The following is a 23,456-nucleotide window of genomic DNA, read 5'->3' on the forward strand; positions in this document are numbered from 1 at the left end:
ACGACAATCTCAAGAACTAGCCGACCTAGAGATTACGTTGAGGGAACGAACCACGGCACATGAGTCTCACCCTTCCCCTGCTGCCATGCACGCACTCACTCTCCAGCAACAGCTGTACAGTGATCACCTACGGTTGGTAGTCAAGGGGCACATAACCGACACCCAGAACAGGATTTATGAAGTGGGGGATAAAGCAGGGAAAATGCTGGCATGGCTCGATAAATGAGAGGGCAACTCCAGGGGGGTCCAATGTCTAAAAGATGAACAGGGAGAGACGCACACTGATCCGAGGCAGATAACAGAACTGCTTGCGACCCATTTTGAACAAGTGTACACCCCGGCTCGCGAAATTACACCTGAGTGTGCCAAGGCACTCTTGGCACCGATCGAAGTTTGAACCCTTTCACCGGAGGCGTCGTGCGAGCTGGAGGCGGACATCACAGCCGATGAAATTCAGCTGGCCATTAAGGCACTTAACCCGGGCAAGGCATTGGGACCGAACGGGATACCCATGGAATGGTATCAAGTGATGCCGGACACCCTCAGCAAGTATCTGTTAGAGATGTTCGAGGACTGTTTGGAGAGGGGTTCCCTTCCACCGGACCAGCGTACGGCTGCTATAATACCGATCCCCAAGCCGGGTAAACCCCCTGAGGATTGCTCCTCCTATCGACCCATTTCCTTATTGAACGCGGAAGTGAAAATCTTGGCCAAGCTGCTGGCACAGAGAATCCTGCCCCATCTGTCCTCGATTATACACCCGGATCAGTCCGGGTTTATGCCGCACAGGAACACAGCGCTGAATTTGCGACGGCTGCATGGTATACTGGCCAGAGCCGACACCATCACCACGCCGGCAGTAATCCTGGCACTTGACGCCAAAATGGCATTTGACCTGGTGGAGTGGGAGTACCTCTTCGAAACGCTGACACGTTTGGGGTTCGGGCCTCGTTTTTTAGCGTGGGTCAAACTGCTGTACACAGCCCCAGTGGCTCATGTGGTGGCGAACGGCCACATTTCCCGCACCTTCCAGCTGGGGCGGGGCACGCGACAGGGATGCCCTCTATCGCCCCTGTTGTTTGCCATCTCATTGGAACCCCTGGCGACTCTCATACGAGCCTCCCCCCTCCTCAAGGGAATACCAGGGACCGGGGGTTGGGAAGACCGTCTGTCCCTATACGCAGACGACATGCTGCTGTATCTAACAGACCCCGACGTGGGAATACCGGCCTTGTTACGCATTTGTGACGAGTACGGTAGGATCTCCGGCTACACGCTAAATTGGTCCAAATCAGAGATTTACGTTTTACGGGGTCCGGCTCCAGAGCTCGACGATAATTGCCTGCTGCGACTGGCGGGGTCATCTTTTAAATATCTAGGCATACACGTCACTAGGGACCCGACTGAATTCATAGACAAGAACCTGAAGCCGCCCTTGGATAGACTCAAGCGGGATGTGGAGTTCTGGTCCGGCCTGCCGTTAACACTCCTCGGCAGGGCAGCATTGTACAAGATGATGGCGTTACCACGCTTCTTGTACGTCCTTGACAATTCACCCTATCCTGTGCCACCCAAATTCTTCCAGAAAGTAGCGGCTCTGGTCTCCAACCTACTTTGGGGCAGCCTCCCGGCGCGAGTGGTACAATCCAAGTTACACAGAGACTGGTATAGCGGGGGCATCGCGCTACCTGATTTAAAACTGTACTATTGGGCTGCACAACTGAAACCCATTAATCAATGGATACACGCACCACACGAGGAGCCGGCATTTCATTCGGACAGGGAGCAGATGGGAGCTGATAGTCTGCTGGGTCCACTATATGACCGCCACAAAATGCGCACTCTGATAGGCCCCACCAAGATAACGGTGCAGACATGGCACGCAGCTACGGCAGCATTGGGCTGGAAGGGGAGAATCACTAGGATGACTCCGCTGTGGGACTCTCGCATACTGGGCAACCTGAGGAACACCAAGGGGTTCGCACAATGGGACACAATAGGCATTTCCGTAGTGGGTGACCTATGGGAGAGGAATGAAGTGATCCCCTTCGCCCGATTAAGGGAACTCTATGAGCTCAACGACAGGGAACTATACAGATACATTCAAGTCCGTCACGCACTGCTTGCAGCCATTCCAGCAGACACACAACTCCCAGATTCTTCACCTTTGGAGGATCGCCTACTCACCGATTACATGCTAGAACGGGCGACTTCCCTCACTTACCGTAAGCTACTCAATAACAGCCCTGAACCTACATCACACCTGAAAGAGAAATGGGAAGGGGAGATTAACGATATGGATGAACATGAATGGAACGAGGCACTTGGGTCCCCTAAAGAGGTAGGCATTTTGGCACGCATGCGGCTGGTGCAATTTAAGATCCTGCACAGGGTTTACTATACAAGGAAAATGCTGCACAGCATACACAGGGCGCCCCATCCCTACTGTCTGCGGGGATGTGGGGAGGAAGGCACATTCTTCCATACCATATGGGACTGCCCCAAGATCCAGGAGTACTGGAAACAAGTGCTCCGCACACTTTCACAGGCACTAGATCACTCCATATTACCTGACCCGAGGAGGTGCTTGCTAAATATATGGGGACCTACTGACTTGAATCGATACGAGCAACTCTGGGTCACAGCGGGGCTAATGGTAGCAAAACGTGACATAGCACAGCGCTGGGGGGCGGCAGAACTGCCAACCAAGTCCCAGTGGTGCCTAAACATGGATCGAGTAATGTTAACTGAGCGAGCAGTGTACATCAACCGAGCCTGTCCCGGGAAATGGAATAAGATATGGCTGAAGTGGAATGAATACAGGGGGGACATCTGTGAACCCCTGCGAGAAGATGATCAGGACGAATCTGATGAGGAGGGCGAGGAGGGCTGAACTTGGGCGGGATGGGGCAGCGGGGTGGCGGCCAGGGCTGCTGCAGTAGGCTTCCTCTTAGAGCTTAGGCAGAGGGGCCAAAGGGGGTAGGGGCGGGTGGGGTGGGTAAAGGCATAGGCGCACTGCGGTGGGCTGTCAAGTTCCCATATTCCCAAGAGACACTGGAGACTCGAAATGCACTGATTACTGTTTGACCGCACTGTCATTCCTAACTGTTACTGTTACGAGTTTGTTGGTATTTAACAGTTAAAAAAAAACAAGAAAAAACTTCATCAAAACCTCAATACATGCATTGAATAATTGCTCAACAGGCACTTTTAAACTTTTCAGCACGCTCCGTCGCGACTTTGTTGTTACTGCAGTATTGATATCCTTCTTGCTGGAAATTAATGTGTACAACGATCCTCTGATAGCGGCCGGCCCACAGGGTTGTAGGCATTCCGCTGTGTAATATGCAAAGTGTAATAAAGGTTTTGGAAAAAAAAAAAGACGTTTGTCATGTCTGCAGGGTCGAGGATAAAGAATATTAAGCCCATGTATATTGAAAATCAAAAATAAGAGAGCACTACCACGTACCCTTACCTAGGTATCGTATTCGACCATAAATCCTCCTGCAAGTTTGCTATCGAGTCCAGGAAACTCACTTTTAAGAGGACAACAGAAGCACTGGTTAATTTTGCAATTAAATCAGGCAGGCGACCCACGCTAGAACTTCTTGAAATCGACAGGGCAAAATGCATCTCAAGTCCAATATACGGGGCGGGCGTGTGGGGTTTTGCCAAGGTCGAGGAGGTGCAAACGGTAGAAAATAGTTTCTTAAGATTCCTCCTGGCTCTCCCGCAGGGCACGTCGACCTATGCTTGTCACCTGGAAGTAGGTTTGTCCTACATAACAGACCTGATAAGGATCGAACCCCTCCTTCTGTGGCATTGCATATGGTCGTCCAGTGAAACCGCTCTCTACCGGGGATTCATAGAGAACTGTATCTCCCTCGATAAGGCACACAAGATCGCCTGGATTGCCTATATTAGGAAATTTCTTACCGATCTGGGTATGTCTCAGTATTACTTTTCTCCCACTCTAATTGCAGCAATCCCAAGGAAGCAACCTAAAAAGGCCTGTCTGGCTCACCTAGAATCCTTACGACTGTCTAGTGAGGTCTCTAAAGTTACTGTGCAACACTCACTACAAATTCAAACATCAATGACGGTCCAGCCATATTTAACTTTTAATCTTTCGGGTTACGAAAGACTATTGCTAACCAGGCTTAGATTAAACATTTTTCACCATCTGGTCACTTTCCCTAAAACGAACACCTGGGAAAAATCCCTCCACCACTGCTCTTGTGATGACACCTCTCCTCAATCAACGATCCATACAATAACGTTTTGTAAATTTTACCAGGATCCAAGGAAACACTGGCTTATTCCCATCCTAAAAGCCATGGGTTTATGTAGGTGTCGCCCTGCATTCCTCTCCCTCCAATTTTTAGAGGCTGAACTCTTTGCCAAATCTATAGCAAATTTCTTGAAACTGGCGATAAAGCACAGGCAGAACTTGTAGTAAAAAATGGGTTACACCTCTCCCGCCTACACTGCTGGTTTAACTGTTAATGCCTCTAACTCGCTGCGTTTTTGCACCAATCTTGATATATTGAATTTTTATACACTCTCTCTTAATCTGTCGGTTGTCTAAGCTTATTGTATTGATTATATGTGTAGCTGTACTGCATTTTTCACCTCACTTGTCGTAGCTCTCATGTGAGGAGTTAAAACAGCTTTTTTAATGGATGGAGGAACGGAAAATTGACATTTGTCATTATTATGATATTTTATGATTTTGGTTAGATCTGTTTTAACTGTAACCTTTTTTATCTACTTGTAAATATACTGTGCTTTTATGGATGTTCCTCTTTACAACCGAATAAAGCTTGATTTGATTTGATTTTGATTATTGGATTGGGCAACCCATAGGTGTTATGCCATAAAATAGTTAATCGTACAGCAGTCCAGTTTTTCATTTGCATTTTTGGCCTGGGGTCGTTTGGGTGCTCCATTGCACATTTGCAGATCCGTAATTCATTAGAGGCAATTCTTACCACGGTGAGCAACGACCGCCAAATTACTGCTCCACGCCTCCTCCCCCTTCCACATGCGAACCGCCCCTTCGCTGGAAGACTTCAGGAAGAAGCTCAAGACATGGCTTTTCGACCAAGGATCACAGAACTCCAGCGCTTGGAGACCCCCATGGTGACAAGTCACACCATGCAAGACTGACTGATTGAGCTACAGCTCCTCATTCAATGCTCTTTATGTGAATGAGAGGTGTCAAGTCTACCAGTGATTTAAGAGCTGTACTTCCTTTCCATTTCACGGTGCAGGATTCTTCCTACTACTATACCAAGGCGTGGCCTCACACAAATCAACTTTAAGACTCTCGCTCAGTAGAGCTCTAGAGTTGCAGTGTTAGCTTTCCCTCTGAGTTTCGAATTAAACCTATAAAAATCTGCAAATTGATAACACAGAGTATCCTCCCTTTACTTCATATTGGACCACACTAAACCACGAAGCACAAGTAATCAGATGTGTGGGCATCATGTACCAAGGTGTTTTACAGTCATGCACCCTACAATTGTGAAAAGCACAGCTGTGGTGACCGCAAAACCCCTTTCCCGATGTCTCGCAGCCCTCGTCAAAGTGATTTTAAGCCCCAGTGCGAATTTAAAATACGAAGGCGCACGAGAGGAGTGCCCCCCTCCTCGCTGGAAGTCACAAAAGGGCAAGCAGTTACCGTGGGCCAGGGTAACCTGTAGGAATCCGGCCAGGCAGCCTCAGGGGGAGCAGGCAGTGGCTCAGGGGATCACTGCCTGCTCCTCCGGAAGTGTTTACAAACCAGAATCCATTTTTAAACCAGTGACTGTCTTTTTAATGTACACGGCTGTTTAAAAAAAAAAAAAAATGTTTCTTGTTGGGAATGAAAATGCCAAGATTGTGTCTGCTGTCCCTGCACTCACAGCCATTCACAGAGGGATGCAAATTGCGACCTACCTAGTTAAAGTTAATTAGACAAGTCATTTTGTGGCACTTTACTGAGTGACTCAGCAACCTACAAAAGTGACCTTTTACCACATGGTCAATTGGTAAAAGCAAGCAATTTACACCATTCAAGGCTTACCTGTAAGTACATCAACACTATTCTTTCACGCTTGGTTCGAGTCATGATAAATAAGAAGTTTCGTATACATTCTGTGTTCATCATCAAAGTCTTGTTCTTTATGCAACTGACGAATAGTAACTTCCTGTTTGCAGTGTCCTTTGGATCCAGCTGTTGCCTCTGCAGACTCCATGGGGTTCCTAAAGTGAGCACTGTCTACAAAGGGTAGGGGTGGGATCTTTTTGAAAAGTGTAACACCTTCCATTCAGCTCTGAATATGTGCCATCTGAGCTTCCAGAACACTTTGTCCAGTGAGTCTAAAAAGCAAATATACCTAAAGCTAATTGGATTTCATCTGCCCCCTTGCAGGAAAGGGATTAACGTCCTCTCCATGCCATGATTTTAATAGGAGGCTCCACTACCTGAGCCCGTCATAAAGCATTAGCTATTATATAAACAGCTGGATTTGAACGAGTCAATGGGTTCTTTATCCAGTCCAGTAGCTTTGGCCAGTGGGTGACCAAAGCGTCTTCAACATCTGGCAAAGTAAAGCACAACTGGCTGCCAGCCTCACTGCTAGACAGGATCCCCTCACCAGCGCCCTGTACAACTTCTGTCTCAGTATCTTTCGCATACAATGGATCTCAATATTCAAAAACTCCATTTCCATTACAGGACGTTCGGTGAGAGACGTATAACGAACGCTCTTCCTGACTGTCTCGTTGTCTTTCCCACTAATCACACTCTAAAGATCTGCCCAACTCACTCCCTGAACTCTTTTTTCTTCACAGGAGTGCTTGCACCCCTTCACTGGAGTCACCATTTGTGGGGATGAGTCAAGCCTGTTTTTGGCACTGGTGCCAGTGGGGTCTGCTAGCGACAGACAGCGCTGTACCACTGAGGTTTGAAAAACACACCCGTAGGCTCTATCATGGAAGAGGGTTTGCTACATGTAAGGATTTAAATCTGCAGCCCCCCTGTGGCTGCTGGCCGGGGGGGGAGGGGGTGGGGGGGGAGGTACTGTCTTCCTCTCTCTCTAGCTCTCACTCTTTCGATCTCTCACACAACCATACGCACACCCACACACTCCACTTCACTTCTACACTACTACAAAGACCGCAACACAACACACACACACAGTCATGAATACCCATGCACACCCACCTACCCAGAGATGAGGAGTTCAGCAAGATGACGGATCAGAAGCACCTCCAGGACAGGACTGGAATCCAGACACTGGACAGAGTCCACTGCCTGTGAGTTATGCCCCTGTGCTATTCATTACTCTCTGTTTGGGATTGAATTGGGGATTTGTTGGCAATAGATGAATGAATGAATGATGCAACTTATAAAGCGCATGAATACCCGGGGCGTCCTGGCGCTATACAGAGCAGAGAAGAGCTGGCGATAAATAGTATTAAAGAAGTTAATTGATTAAATAACCAGGGGGCATATTACCAACAACTAGCGATAATTATCGCTATGTTGGTTTAGCGGCGATATTTTTATCGCCGAGCTGCAGCGATTTTTATCGCTTAGGAGCCTTGCTATTATCAATGTTTATCTCCTAAGCGATAAAAATCGGCCGAAATGCATGAATGTAAAGTCAGCGATATTCATGCATTACCGAGCTAATGCTCTTAGCCATGTTATCCACCTTCCATTGGATAACATGGCTAAGAACTGCTCAGGGGCAGGTGTTAGCTTTTGGAGATATTCGCGCTTAGCACGAATAGCGAATATCTCCAAAAGTTGGTAATAGGAGATAGCGATGTTAGCGACTGTTTCCAGTCGCTAACATCTTGGCACGCCCGCTTTGCATGTCATTAGTGATAAATATCACTGACATGCAAAGCGGGGCCCAAGATGGTCGTTATCTCCTACTAGCTGTCGCTAACTGATGTTAGCAACAGCTAGGTAATAGGGAGATAATTTTATCTCCGCTTTCTTGGCTTTTAAAGCCAAAAAAGCAGAGATAAACCCCATTGATAATATGCCCCCAGGTTTTGAGATTATTCCTAAAAATAGAGAACGAGGGCACTGTTTTCAGTTTGAGCGGCAGGCGGTTCCAGTGAAGAGCCGTAATGCTGAAAAAACGTCTTCCCCCCACAGGTGGCGCGTTTGAAGGAAGCAGCCCTTAAGAAGCTTGCTGAACATGAGCACAAAGTTCTACCTGAATATACCACACAAGGTTTTTCTTAAAGTCGGCTGGGGCTTTCCCGTCGAGTGTTTTATAGGCTAGACAGAGTGCCTTAAAGGTAATAGGATGGCAAACCGGGAGCCAATACAATTGTGTAGTGGATGACCTGACTGATTGAGATTTAGGAATTTAAAAAAGAAATCGTGCTGCCGCATTTTAAATAGTCTGCAGCTTCTTAAGTGGACCTTTTGGAAGGCTGATATTAAGACTATTACAATAATCCAGTTGTAATAAAACAAAGGCGATAACCACCGCTGTGAGCAGATCAGCCGGAAGAGATTTTTCCGTTTTTAGGTCTCGCCTGTCAATGCGCATGCGAGACTATGGGGGCTTAAACGGACTTTAACCAACTTGCAAGTCGATGGCGATTCCTTGCAGTGCCCGTGAAATTCAAGCTCAATGCGCATGCGCATTGACATTAAAAGCGCGTGCACATGCCCCCAGCCGCCTGCCTTGCATGTCTTTTCCCTCAGCCGCACTCCTCCCACACCCCCGCTCCGCCCCCTCCCCTGCCTGCCGTGTCGCATTTCTTCAGGGCACCTCCCCATATCAGTTCCCCAGCAGCATCTGTTCCCCAGCCTGCCGAGAGCAGCTCTTCCTGCTCCGCCCTCTCCCCACTCTCTCTCCCCTCACGACGCTCCTCCCGCTCCGCCCCCTCCCCACTCTCTCTCCCAGCACTCTAGCACTGCTTGTCTTCCGTGAAACTGTCTGTTCTGCCTCGAGCGGAAGGAGGCTCAAGACGCAGCTTGCCTCTTGTGTCATACACCTATGCATCACCGCTTACAGTGCGGCTTCTTTGGTTGCAAGTCGCCTCCAGCACAGCCCCTGCCCGACAGCTTTGAGTCTCTCCTACCCATCTGTTGGCGGAAGCCTCTGCTCTCCACACCGATTCCTCTCACAGAACGGGGCATGTTTCCGAGGGCGCCCATAACAAGGATGCTCCGCCAGCAGCTCTTCCTCTCCCCACTCTCTCTCCCAGCACACCTCCCCCTCGCTCCGCCCCTTGCTCTCCGCCCCCTGCCTCCCCAGCCGCCAGCATTCCACACTGACACAGCCTGCCGAGAGCAGCTCTTCCTGCTCTGCCCTCTCCCCACTCTCTCTCCCCTCACGACGCTCTTCCCTCTCCGCCCCCTCCCCCCCAGCACTCTAGCATACAGCACGGAATTCAGGCATCAGCTGGACATGCGGAAAATTGCCCAGATTCTTATAGCGCAACTTGTAGAGATTGCATAAACTGCTCGGTAAAGAAAGAAAGTTACACACTATTTTGTTCTGCAGCTCTTCCCGCTCCACCCCTTGCTCTCCGCCACCTGCCTCCCCAGCCACCAGCACCTCCCCTCATCCGTTCCCCAGCAGCATCTGTTATCCAGCCTGCCGACTCTTAGTCGATCAGCCTATAATCCACTTTACAGCAACACATCGCCCATAACAAGGATGCTCCGCCAGCAGCTCTTCCCCTCCCCACTCTCTCTCCCAGCACACCTCCCCCCGCCCCTTGTTTAAAGCTTGAAAATACATCCCGCCTCTCCTCCCCCTTCCTTCCCTCCCCCCGGCTTCTTCCCACCCTCCTCCCTTTGCCTGAGGACATCACGAGAGCCGCTAACCCTCCTCCAGGAGCCAGATGATGAGGGAGAAGACGCACAACTGCGGACCTCTCCTGCTGGCACACGAACAACGTCACCTTCTTCACTCTTCAGCACACCAGCCATATTTTTGGGGGACTAGCCAGAGTTGTTAAAGTTGAGCTATATGTACTGTGAAGCCAATGCAGACAGCGGCAAAGTGGCAAAGTGGCTTTGAACGAAACTCAAGTCACTCTCACTAGGGTCCGCAAGGCTTTAATGTCGAGAAAGAGTGCACGCTCTAAGAGCTGAAAAAATGGGACAACGTTCGCGTTCACTCAAATTCTGTGATGCTTCTATCCACAGCTCGAAAAGTTATTTATAAAGAAAGAGACATCTTCTCTCCCAGCACACCTCCCCCTCGCTCCGCCCCTTGTTTAAACCTTGTAAATACATCCCGCCTCTCCTCCCCCTTCCTTCCCTCCCCCCGGCTTCTTCCCAGCCTCCTCCCTTTGCCTGAGGACATCACGAGAGCCGCTAACCCTCCTCCAGGAGCCAGATGATGAGGGAGGAGACGCACAACTGCGGACCTCTCCTGCTGGCACACGAACAACGTCACCTTCTTCACTCTTCAGCACACAAGCCATATTTTTGGGGGACTAGCCAGAGTTGTTAAAGTTGAGCTATATGCACTGTGAAGCCAATGCAGACAGCGGCAAAGTGGCTTTGAACGAAACTCAAAACAAGTCACTCTCACTAGGCTCCGCAAGGCTTTAATGTCGAGAAAGAGTGCACGCTCTAAGAGCTGAAAAAATGGGACAACGTTCGCGTTCACTCAAATTCTGTGATGCTTCTATCCACAGCTCGAAAAGTTATTTATAAAGAAAGAGACATCTCTCGCTTTCCTCTCGTTCCTGCCAGCTGTCACCTCCACATTCCATATCCTCCGTACTTTTACTTTTGAATCATTATGTTGCCCTCCTTCTCCGTAACTCATTCTTTCTCCCGACTTTTCTTCCCTTTACTCCTTTGTTATCTACTCCCAACGTACTTCTCTCTTCTAATTTCATTTAATAGGTCGAGCCTGGTCAGCCCATGCACTGCTATGCAAGGTGTGCTGTTTTGGAGTATGGACTTGAAGCCCTGCCCACTCTCTCCCCACCACCACATCCACCACCACCACCACATCCACCACCACCGCATCCACCACCACATCCACCACCGCCACATCCACCACATCCACCACCACCACATCCACCACCTCCACCACCACCACATCCACCACCACCACTGTAGGAGAGTAGGGTCTGCAATCCCATGATCACCCAGATTTTTCGCTTTTGTTTCACTGGTTTACGACTTTCTCTGGCTGTGGGCCTGCCAATCAGACCCACAGCCTGGCTGTTCTCTTTCTAAATTACGAGATGTACCCTAGGTGCATATACCAATTGGTACTGGGCCACCTTATCAGACCCTGTAACCCAGGGCGTAGGTGTATCCAGGGCCGCCAGGGGCTGCAGCATGTATTATGCCACCCCTGGCTGGCCTCCTAAATTTGACACAACTGGCTGCATGACAGCTGGGGCAAAGTCGTGTAATCACCCTTTGCTTTAGATATAGTAGCCCTATATCTAACCCTCCAATGGACACCCGAGTCCCTATCAGTCACTCCTATGGCAGGCCTTGACAATCCTGAAGGCAGAGTGCATGGGCTCGCGTGAACTAAGCTCTGGCCCGAGCCGAGCCCGGTTGCAGCTTGCGGAATCAAGACCCAATGGCTGTTCCATGATAACGCGTACCATATCGGTAACTTCGGTGTCGCGTTATCAAGACATGTCGAGTAAGGTGTCATACGAATCGGGATGCTGTCCTCTCACCAACTCTGGCGACGAGGTTAGCATTCCGCCCTTCTAGAGGGACACGACATGTACGTAACTGTGAACCCCGGTTAAAGTTAACGAAGGCCTCAGTTCCACAAAATGGATGCTGCCACCACAGACACAAGTCTGACCTCCTGCTGCTGGGAGTCCTTCCAGCGAGGAGCACTTGGACAAAGGGTTTCCTGTCGAGGGCGGTGTTCGCACCGTCCCAGACAGGGTTTGTGTATTCTGGGTAGGTAGGGCTTTTGCGAGAAGGTGACTGCGGAGTGGCACCCCGGTGCTCACTACGCATCTGCCGGTTAGAACCAGTTCCAGGGGCGACAGCCCTGGCCTGGGGAAAGTCCGGCAGGGGAGAGGGGTGTAACTACCCCCCTTCCTGGTCCCACCCTTAGGGCAGGACCTAGTCATGTACCCACCCCTTTCTTTAGGATAAAGGCCGGAGCGGGGACCCTTCCAAATTAGATCATCTTTGAATCAAGAATACTTTCTACGAAAGGACTTCAAGACTCTTCTTAAGATTTCTCCCTTGTGACTAAGGAGTAGTCACCCTGCATCAGCGGGCACCATCTAAGAACTCTGCGGTTTGCTGTAAGTCCTTCCTCAAGGAATCCGACGGCCCAGCTCGACGAGAACCGGCTTCCCTGGCACCTCTGACCTCTACCCACGTCATCAGCTCAGCTGTGATCTGTGGGTGCGACGAGACCTCGAGGGACCGGCCATCATCAGAACCTGCACGCTCTTAAAAACCAGCACGACCATCGAGATAACTCTCTGGTGAGTGCTCTGGGGTCCGAGAAGCCCCGACCCTGAGCCGCTCTAGCACCGAAGTGCAGCCTCCCAGCATCTCCACGATCTGCGTGGGGCCCTTCTGCTCGCTGCTCAGCACGTTGTCTGGTCACTAGCCGCTGGCTTGTGCCCTTCTGTGACGACGACCAAGAATCAACACTGCCGGTCTGGTTGCTCCAGACTGGCCCTTGCTTCCATCTTTTGAGAAGCACCCCGGACCCTCCTGGTCCTCTCAAGACGCCGACAGCGACATCCGTCGTGGGACAGCTCGCACCTCCACCGTGGTCGCCGATAACGCCTCCTGGTCCGTGAGACTGCAGAGCCTAGCGTCGCCCACTCACCTGGTCGAGGTGACGGCCAACCGGTGCCTTCCTGGTACCCTCTAACTACTGGCTAGTAGTACGAACTTGGTCCCCTCTGCTTTCAGGTTCCATCAATCTCTACGAACTATTCAACCCTGGTCGCCGGCCAGCAACTCCTTTTCTTCCGGCTCCTGGCTCGTCAGCGAAGACCCCGACGCCTGTAAGACTTGTGCAGCCGCAGCCCTCGTGGCTAGGTAACTCGGCATTTCGGTGCCTGCATAGCCTCCTTACTCTAGGGTCCCGAGTCCCTCGCTTCCGACTTGCCTTAACCTTTCCGTGTCCTCGGACACTTGTCTTTAAACTGTGCACTTGAAGTATTTGCTAAAGAGATTTGGTTTGTGCTTAGTACCCTGTCCTCATAAAGAGTACAGGGCTGTTGTGATTCTTAATAAATATACTGTTTATTTTCATAACACTTGTGTGGTGCCCTTTCACTGGGTGTTCAAGGGGTACATGTGTGGTAAACAGCTGGCTTAACGCGCCCTCTCGAGTCTTTAGCCTTAGACTGCTCGTATCCACGCTACTAGGATAGCTGGTCTATAGGTTGACTTACAACCAAACACCATAAGGGTCGTTGGAACGATACATAGCGGTCGCTAGAATAGCGAACGTTGCATATCGGGCCAACTTCTCACATTGGTGAGCAGCGGTTGGGATTTGAGCTTGCTGTTGTTTTACCACACGTATCCTAAGAATATCTTGTTGAAAGATCGCACAAGTACTGTTAGTACATATAACTAAAGCTTAGAATACTCTGAGTTCTACTGAACCAGCTGTTGTAGCTCCTCAAGGCTTAGCACACCTTGGCTACAGCTCTTAGCAAGGGAAAAGTAGGAAAACACGTAGTGTAGGTAGGTGCATCACTTACACCACACTAGAAACAGTATGTCGGGCCAAGGAGGAAACCCCGAGTCTCCCCTTGTGTCAGTTGACCCTCCACAGGTCATCCCTTCAGGATATACTGTGCTGAGCTTCAAGGAGTTAAGACGATTGTGTCACTCCCGGAAGATTCAGCAGGGGTCTAACCCCACAACGTCCTTTCTGATTGGTCTCTTGGAGACTTATGATGCCAGGAGAGCTGAGAAACTTCGTAGCTCTTCTAATCCAGAAGGAGACATGCCTCCCCTCGAGGGAACCCGGGACGATCCTGACCTCATTCACCTCGCAACCGAGAACGAGGATGTGGAGGAGGATGAGGATGAGGATCTCTCTGGGGACGAGGCAGATAAGGGACAGGTAGAAGTCGGCAGACTAAGCAGGTCCAACTTAAGCAAACATGATAGCGGTACTGGGGGACCCCTGGGGCCACTATCAGGTCAGCTTAACATGGGGAATGGACGAGCCAGATCTCTATCAAGAGGCTCTGGCAGATCCCTTCATACCAACGGCTCTCACAACTCTTCTCAAAGAGGGATGACGTCCCCTCAGAGGAGAGTGTACGAAGCGAAAGAAAGGGCAGCTAATCTGCGGATCGAAAGGGAAGAACTTGCCCTGGCCAAGGAAAAGCTTGCTTTCGCTAGAGAGCAACAGTTAAGTGGGACAGTCCCCACTGGTGGCAGCAATGTACCTAGTAATAGGGAGAAGAGTTTCGATACGAAACACCTTGGGAAGATAGTGCCCCCCTTTAAACAAGGGGACGACATCCACAAATGGATTACTGCTTTGGAGAGGGCCTGCACTGTGCAAGGCGTTCCCCAGAGTCAGTGGGCAGCTATCTTGTGGCTCTCCTTTGAAGGTAAAGGAAGAGACAAGCTCCTCACCACAAGGGTAGAGGACGCCAACAATTACCAAGTCTTGAAGAATACACTCGTTGAAGGGTTCGGCCTAACCACTGAACAGTACAGGGTGCTGTTCAGGGATACCCAGAAAACGCAGTCTCAAGATTGGTCTGATTTTGTCGATTGTGCCACTAAGGCTTTTGAGGGCTGGTTGCTGGGCAGTAAGGTTACTGATTACAAAGGATTGTATAATTTGATGATGAGAGAACAAATTTTAAACAATTGTCAGAACCAGTTGTTGCATCAGCATCTTGTCGACTCGGATCTGACCTCTCCTCAAGAATTGGGGCAGAAGGCAGACAAATGGGTTCGTACGAGAGTTAAACAGAACCAGGGCCAGAATCAAGGTGGTCAGAAGAAAGCAGACCAGAAGGGTAAAGATTCTAAGGGGGAACAAAATGACCAGAAGTCTTCGACAGGTCCCCAACAACCCAAAGAGGGTGGGGGTCAGGCTCCCCAAAAGAAGAAAGAAGGCCAATCCAAACGATGGTGCCAGTACTGTAAAAGTAAGTCTCACTGGTTTAGTGAGTGCACCAAGAAAGGAGGAGGGCAGACTCCTACCACTGCAGCCCCTAAGGCACCTGTGCCCCCTAGTACAGTCAGCAGTGGTAGTGCGCCTCCCAAGGGTTTAGTAGGGTTAACCCTGGGTTCTGAGGGGCGTGACAACTTAGTTGGCACACTCACTCAGGCTGTCCTTGTCAGTACCGGGGACGCGGACGTGTCCCCTGACGTAAGCCCCAATACTTTGGGCAAATACAGACAGACGCCTTTTATAAATGGAAAGATGGCTCAGGCCTATAGGGACACTTGTGCCAGCGTCACCATGGTGACGCCTAACTTCGTGGACCCTGGACAGATCATGCCAGGTACAGAATTCCTGGTGACCAATGCAAGCAATGTCACTACCAATCACAGTATGGCAATTGTAGCTTTCTCCTGGGGAGGGGTAACTGGCCAAAAGAAGGTTGTAGTTAGTCCAGACCTCCCAGTGGATTGTTTGTTGGGCAATGATTTGGAGTCGTCACAATGGTCAGAAGTGGAGCACCGGACTCACATGGAAATGTTAGGTTTGCCAGCACATGTGTTCGCTGTGACTAGGTCACAGGTCAGGAAATGCCCCACTGAACAGGTGCTGGATCCTGGAACAACGGACCAGACACCTCCCAAGAAAAAGAGCAGTAGGGTTAAGGCTGCGCCTTCCCCCTTGCCCCAGGTCGAGGATCAAGTCTCAGAGGAGGCTGACCTACAGGAATTGAGGGAAACTGAGCCGAGAGAGTTCGAACTTGATCAAGTTGAACTCTTGGGCTCAGGGGGACCCTCAAGGGAAGATCTGGGGAAGGACCAATTAGACTGCCCTTCTCTTGAACCCCTCAGACAGCAGGCTGCTGCTGAGGCTGCTGGGAACGCCACAGGTACCCACCAGGTATACTGGGAAGATGGACTCCTGTACACTGAGGCAAGAGACCCCAAGCCTGGCATGACCAGGAGGCTGGTCGTCCCCTTGTCTCAGCGTGGTTTCCTACTTACCTTGGCCCACGAGATTCCCTTAGCAGGTCACTTAGGCCAGACGAAAACGTGGGACAGGCTTGTCTCGCACTTTCACTGGCCGCACATGAACGAAGATACCAAGGAGTTTTGCCGCTCCTGTGTCACTTGCCAAGCCAGTGGTAAGTCAGGTGGCACGACAAAGGCCCCCCTTTTACCAATGCCTGTGGTGGGGGTGCCCTTTGAACGGGTGGGGATCGACATCGTCGGTCCCATGGAACCACCGACAGCATCAGGGCACAAGTTTATACTGGTGGTAGTGGATCATGCCACCAGGTATCCTGAAGCTATTCCCCTTAGGACCACTACAGCACCTGTTGTGGCAAGAGCCCTAGTTGGAGTATTCTCCAGAGTGGGCTTCCCTAAGGAGGTCGTCTCCGACAGAGGTGCAAACTTTATGTCGAGCTACTTAACTGCTATGTGGAAGGAATGTGGTGTCAACTACAAGTTCACTACACCCTATCATCCACAATGCAATGGGCTTGTTGAGAGATTCAACAGGACCCTAAAAGGGATGATTCATGGACTACCGGAAAAGCTTCGGCGTAGATGGGACGTCCTGATCCCCTGCCTCTTGTTCGCCTACAGAGAAGTCCCACAGAAGGGGGTTGGCTACAGCCCTTTTGAACTTTTGTACGGGCATCCTGTAAGAGGACCCCTGTGTTTGGTGAAGGAAGGATGGGAGAGACCTCTCAAAAAGCCTGCAGCCAACATAGTGGACTATGTGCTCGGCCTCCGCTCGCGGATGGCTGAATACATGGAGAAGGCATCCGAAAACCTTAAGGCCAGCCAAGAACTCCAAAAAGCTTGGCATGACCAAAAGGCTGTCTTGACTGTTTACCAGCCCGGGCAGAAGGTGTGGGTGTTGGAGCCAGTGGCCCCAGCAGCACTCAAGGACAAATGGTCCGGGCCCCACACCATCCTGGAGAAAAAGGGAGAGGTCACCTACCTGGTCGACCTAGGAACTCCCCGGAGCCCCCACAGGGTGCTTCATGTCAACAGGCTAAAAGCATATGTCGACAGGAAGGACATGAGTTTGCTCATGGCCATAGATGAGGGACAGGAGGAGGAGAGTGACCCTCTCCCCGACCTGCTCTCTCAGAATCCTGACGATGGCTCGGTAGATGGTGTTGTCTTTTGCGGCAGCCTCTCCGACCATCAACAGAGCGACTGTAAACAGGTTCTTCAGTCGTTCCGACATCTGTTTTCTCTGACACCCAGTCAGACCGATTGGTGCACCCATGAGGTCGACACTGGTGACAGCCTGCCCGTAAAGAGTAAAATCTACAGGCAGCCTGATCACGTCAGAGACTGCATCAAAAGTGAGGTGCAGAAAATGTTGGAGCTGGGAGTCATTGAACCCTCGGATAGCCCTTGGGCTAGTCCCGTAGTTCTAGTGCCGAAACCTCACACCCAGGGTGGTAAGAGAGAGATGAGGTTTTGCGTAGACTACAGGGGTCTCAATGCAGTCACTAAGACTGACGCCCACCCAATACCAAGGGCAGACGAGCTTATTGATAGGCTGGCTTCGGCCAACTACTTAAGTACGTTTGACCTGACAGCTGGGTATTGGCAAATCAGGTTAGCTGAGGACGCCAAACCTAAAACAGCATTTTCAACCCCTGGTGGGCATTATCAGTTCGTGGTGATGCCCTTTGGTCTGAAAAATGCACCTGCCACCTTCCAACGGTTGGTGAATCATGTCCTTACTGGGCTGGATGACTTCTGTGCGGCGTATCTTGACGATATTGCTGTCTTTAGCTCCACCTGGGAGGATCACCTGGTCCACCTGCGGAAGACGTTAGAGGCACTGCAAGCAGCAGGTCTCACTATCAAGGCCACCAAGTGCCAGATAGGGCAGACACAGGTTGTGTACCTGGGCCACCTTGTCGGTGGGGGTCAGGTTCAGCCACTGGAGAGCAAGATACAGTCAATCAGGGACTGGGCTCCTCCAACCACCCAGACTCAGGTTCGAGCTTTCTTGGGCCTGACTGGATACTACAGGAAGTTTGTCAGGAACTATGGGTCCATCGTGACACCATTAAATGAACTAACAAGTAAGAAAATGCCAAAAAAGGTTCAGTGGACAGCGAGCTGTCAAAAAGCATTCGATGACCTAAAGCAGGCCATGTGCACGGCGCCTATCCTCAAGAGTCCGGACTACTCCAAACCATTCATTGTCCAAACAGATGCTTCTGAGTTGGGTGTGGGAGCTGTTCTTTCTCAACTGAATTTTGATGGTCAAGACCAGCCCATTGCTTTTATAAGTAGACGGCTGACCCCTAGAGAGAAGAATTGGTCAGCTATTGAGAGGGAGGCCTTTGCTGTGGTTTGGGCCCTGAAGAAGCTGAGGCCATACTTGTTTGGCACTCACTTCAAGATTCAGACCGACCATAAGCCCCTCTTGTGGCTAAATCAGATGAAGGGTGAAAACCCCAAACTGCTTAGGTGGTCCATTTCCCTACAGGGGATGGACTTCACAGTGGAACATAGACCTGGTACTGATCACGGCAATGCCGATGGGCTCTCCAGATATTTCCACTTAGAACAAGAAGACTTACCTGGTCAAGGTTAGTTAGTTGTTCCGACGTTTGGGGGGGGGTCATGTAGGAGAGTAGGGTCTGCAATCCCATGATCACCCAGATTTTTCGCTTTTGTTTCACTGGTTTACGACTTTCTCTGGCTGTGGGCCTGCCAATCAGACCCACAGCCTGGCTGTTCTCTTTCTAAATTACGAGATGTACCCTAGGTGCATATACCAATTGGTACTGGGCCACCTTATCAGACCCTGTAACCCAGGGCGTAGGTGTATCCAGGGCCGCCAGGGGCTGCAGCATGTATTATGCCACCCCTGGCTGGCCTCCTAAATTTGACACAACTGGCTGCATGACAGCTGGGGCAAAGTCGTGTAATCACCCTTTGCTTTAGATATAGTAGCCCTATATCTAACCCTCCAATGGACACCCGAGTCCCTATCAGTCACTCCTATGGCAGGCCTTGACAATCCTGAAGGCAGAGTGCATGGGCTCGCGTGAACTAAGCTCTGGCCCGAGCCGAGCCCGGTTGCAGCTTGCGGAATCAAGACCCAATGGCTGTTCCATGATAACGCGTACCATATCGGTAACTTCGGTGTCGCGTTATCAAGACATGTCGAGTAAGGTGTCATACGAATCGGGATGCTGTCCTCTCACCAACTCTGGCGACGAGGTTAGCATTCCGCCCTTCTAGAGGGACACGACATGTACGTAACTGTGAACCCCGGTTAAAGTTAACGAAGGCCTCAGTTCCACAAAATGGATGCTGCCACCACAGACACAAGTCTGACCTCCTGCTGCTGGGAGTCCTTCCAGCGAGGAGCACTTGGACAAAGGGTTTCCTGTCGAGGGCGGTGTTCGCACCGTCCCAGACAGGGTTTGTGTATTCTGGGTAGGTAGGGCTTTTGCGAGAAGGTGACTGCGGAGTGGCACCCCGGTGCTCACTACGCATCTGCCGGTTAGAACCAGTTCCAGGGGCGACAGCCCTGGCCTGGGGAAAGTCCGGCAGGGGAGAGGGGTGTAACTACCCCCCTTCCTGGTCCCACCCTTAGGGCAGGACCTAGTCATGTACCCACCCCTTTCTTTAGGATAAAGGCCGGAGCGGGGACCCTTCCAAATTAGATCATCTTTGAATCAAGAATACTTTCTACGAAAGGACTTCAAGACTCTTCTTAAGATTTCTCCCTTGTGACTAAGGAGTAGTCACCCTGCATCAGCGGGCACCATCTAAGAACTCTGCGGTTTGCTGTAAGTCCTTCCTCAAGGAATCCGACGGCCCAGCTCGACGAGAACCGGCTTCCCTGGCACCTCTGACCTCTACCCACGTCATCAGCTCAGCTGTGATCTGTGGGTGCGACGAGACCTCGAGGGACCGGCCATCATCAGAACCTGCACGCTCTTAAAAACCAGCACGACCATCGAGATAACTCTCTGGTGAGTGCTCTGGGGTCCGAGAAGCCCCGACCCTGAGCCGCTCTAGCACCGAAGTGCAGCCTCCCAGCATCTCCACGATCTGCGTGGGGCCCTTCTGCTCGCTGCTCAGCACGTTGTCTGGTCACTAGCCGCTGGCTTGTGCCCTTCTGTGACGACGACCAAGAATCAACACTGCCGGTCTGGTTGCTCCAGACTGGCCCTTGCTTCCATCTTTTGAGAAGCACCCCGGACCCTCCTGGTCCACTCAAGACGTCGACAGCGACATCCGTCGTGGGACAGCTCGCACCTCCACCGTGGTCGCCGATAACGCCTCCTGGTCCGTGAGACTGCAGAGCCTAGCGTCGCCCACTCACCTGGTCGAGGTGACGGCCAACCGGTGCCTTCCTGGTACCCTCTAACTACTGGCTAGTAGTACGAACTTGGTCCCCTCTGCTTTCAGGTTCCATCAATCTCTACGAACTATTCAACCCTGGTCGCCGGCCAGCAACTCCTTTTCTTCCGGCTCCTGGCTCGTCAGCGAAGACCCCGACGCCTGTAAGACTTGTGCAGCCGCAGCCCTCGTGGCTAGGTAACTCGGCATTTCGGTGCCTGCATAGCCTCCTTACTCTAGGGTCCCGAGTCCCTCGCTTCCGACTTGCCTTAACCTTTCCGTGTCCTCGGACACTTGTCTTTAAACTGTGCACTTGAAGTATTTGCTAAAGAGATTTGGTTTGTGCTTAGTACCCTGTCCTCATAAAGAGTACAGGGCTGTTGTGATTCTTAATAAATATACTGTTTATTTTCATAACACTTGTGTGGTGCCCTTTCACTGGGTGTTCAAGGGGTACATGTGTGGTAAACAGCTGGCTTAACGCGCCCTCTCGAGTCTTTAGCCTTAGACTGCTCGTATCCACGCTACTAGGATAGCTGGTCTATAGGTTGACTTACAACCAAACACCATAAGGGTCGTTGGAACGATACATAGCGGTCGCTAGAATAGCGAACGTTGCATATCGGGCCAACTTCTCACAACCACCACCACCACATCCACCACCACCACCACATCCACCATCACCACCACATCCACCACCACTTCACCACCGCATCCACCACCACTACATCCACCATCACATCCACATCCACCGCCACATCCACCACCGCATCCACCACCACATCCACCACCAACACATCCACCACCGCCACATCCACCACATCCACCACCACCACATCCACCACCGCCACATCCACCACCACATCCACCACCACCACCACCACATCCACCACCACCACCACATCCACCGCATCCACATCCACCACCACATCCACCACCGCATCCACCACCGCGTCCACCACCACCACCACATCCACCACCGCATCCACCACCACCACATCCACCAGCACATCCGCCACCTCATCCACCACCGCATCCACCACCACCACATCCACCGCATCCACATCCACCACCACATGACCGTCTGGATTCCCTCCATTACGGTCGCTCGCCCAGCACTCTGCTCGCAAAACGGAAGCCTTCTCCTCGCTGCCTGCCTTGCCTGCCCCGATACCTGCTGCCTGCCGCCCTGTTACAGCGCATAGCTCATTTCACAGCGATTGGTATAGTTTTTGCTCGCATTGCTTTATTGTAATTAAATGCATAGCGGCTGAGCGCTTGGTATCGTTTTTGCTCGCATTGCTTCATTGTAATTAACTGCATAGCGGCTGATGTAATTGTTGGTGAAGCGTCTCTTTGTCTACTTTGTATCAAGATTCATTGACTCAAGCTCCGGCTGTGCCCCAGTTTCGATTTCTTACCGGGCGGCCATTTCAGTTTGTTTTTACTTTTACCCGTGTCTCCTCCCAGACCCCGCCTCCCAGCTGACCCTCCCACACACTGTTACACTACACTCGCCCCGTCCTCTCTTTCCCTGTGACCGTCTGGATTCCCTCCATTACGGTCGCTCCCCCAGCACTCTGCTCGCAAAACGGAAGCCTTCTCCTCGCTGCCTGCCTTGCCTGCCCAGATACCTGCTGCCTGCCGCCCTGTTACAGCGCATAGCTCATTTCACAGCGCTTGGTATCGTTTTTGCTCGCATTGCTTTATTGTAATTAAATGCATAGCGGCTGAGCGCTTGGTATCGTTTTTGCTCGCATTGCTTCATTGTAATTAACTGCATAGCGGCTGATGTAATTGTTGGTGAAGCGTCTCTTTGTCTACTTTGTATCAAGATTCATTGACTCAAGCTCCGGCTGTGCCCCAGTTTCGATTTCTTACCAGGCGGCCATTTCAGTTTGTTTTTACTTTTACCCGTGTCTCCTCCCAGACCCCGCCTCCCAGCTGACCCTCCCACACACTGTTACACTACACTCGCCCCGTCCTCTCTTTCCCTGTGACCGTCTGGATTCCCTCCATTACGGTCGCTCCCCCAGCACTCTGCTCGCAAAACGGAAGCCTTCTCCTCGCTGCCTGCCTTGCCTGCCCAGATACCTGCTGCCTGCCGCCCTGTTACAGCGCATAGCTCATTTCACAGCGCTTGGTATCGTTTTTGCTCGCATTGCTTTATTGTAATTAAATGCATAGCGGCTGAGCGCTTGGTATCGTTTTTGCTCGCATTGCTTCATTGTAATTAACTGCATAGCGGCTGATGTAATTGTTGGTGAAGCGTCTCTTTGTCTACTTTGTATCAAGATTCATTGACTCAAGCTCCGGCTGTGCCCCAGTTTCGATTTCTTACCGGGCGGCCATTTCAGTTTGTTTTTACTTTTACCCGTGTCTCCTCCCAGACCCCGCCTCCCAGCTGACCCTCCCACGCTTCGCCCCCTCCAAACTTCATTTATGCCTGATGTCCCAACGCGCAGCGTCCACGAGCTGCGGCCGCGCCCAAGGTGCGCCAAAGGTAAGCCCGTCTACGCCCGTCCGCGCCAAGCCCGCGCCCTGCGCCAGACCCCCTGGCCCCCGTACCACCCACCCCAACCGCACTACATATGACGCCTCCACCCTCTTAGCCCTTAATCCCGGCCGCCTCCCCACCTGCGTTCAAGCCGCCCCGGGACACACCCATGGACCCTTCACATGTAACTCCTGCAAATTTGACGGCACCAAGACCAACTCCACATCCACGAACACCGAACAGAAATCTGACACCAACCACCTTAAATGCATCCTGCTCAACACCCGCTCGGTCCACAGACACGCCATCAACCTTTGGAATTTTCTAGACACCATCTCCCCGGACGTCGCCTTCCTAACAGAAACATGGATGAACGCCTTCTTAGCCCCAGACATCACCATTCCCATCCCGGAAGGATACAAGATTATTCGTAAAGACCGCACCAAGCAAACAGGAGGAGGC

General features: G+C 51.3%; 1 pseudogene; it reads left to right on the top strand.

Annotated features, from left to right (window-relative positions):
• The first annotated feature begins 1,189 nt into the window (after positions 1 to 1,189).
• LOC147712172 (uncharacterized) overlaps positions 1,190 to 23,456 on the top strand; it is a 33,905-nt pseudogene continuing 11,638 nt past the window's right edge.

The sequence above is a fragment of the Lissotriton vulgaris genome, chromosome 5 (genome assembly GCF_964263255.1).
Source record: "Lissotriton vulgaris chromosome 5, aLisVul1.2, whole genome shotgun sequence".
In the NCBI taxonomy this organism is placed as follows: domain Eukaryota; kingdom Metazoa; phylum Chordata; class Amphibia; order Caudata; family Salamandridae; genus Lissotriton; species Lissotriton vulgaris.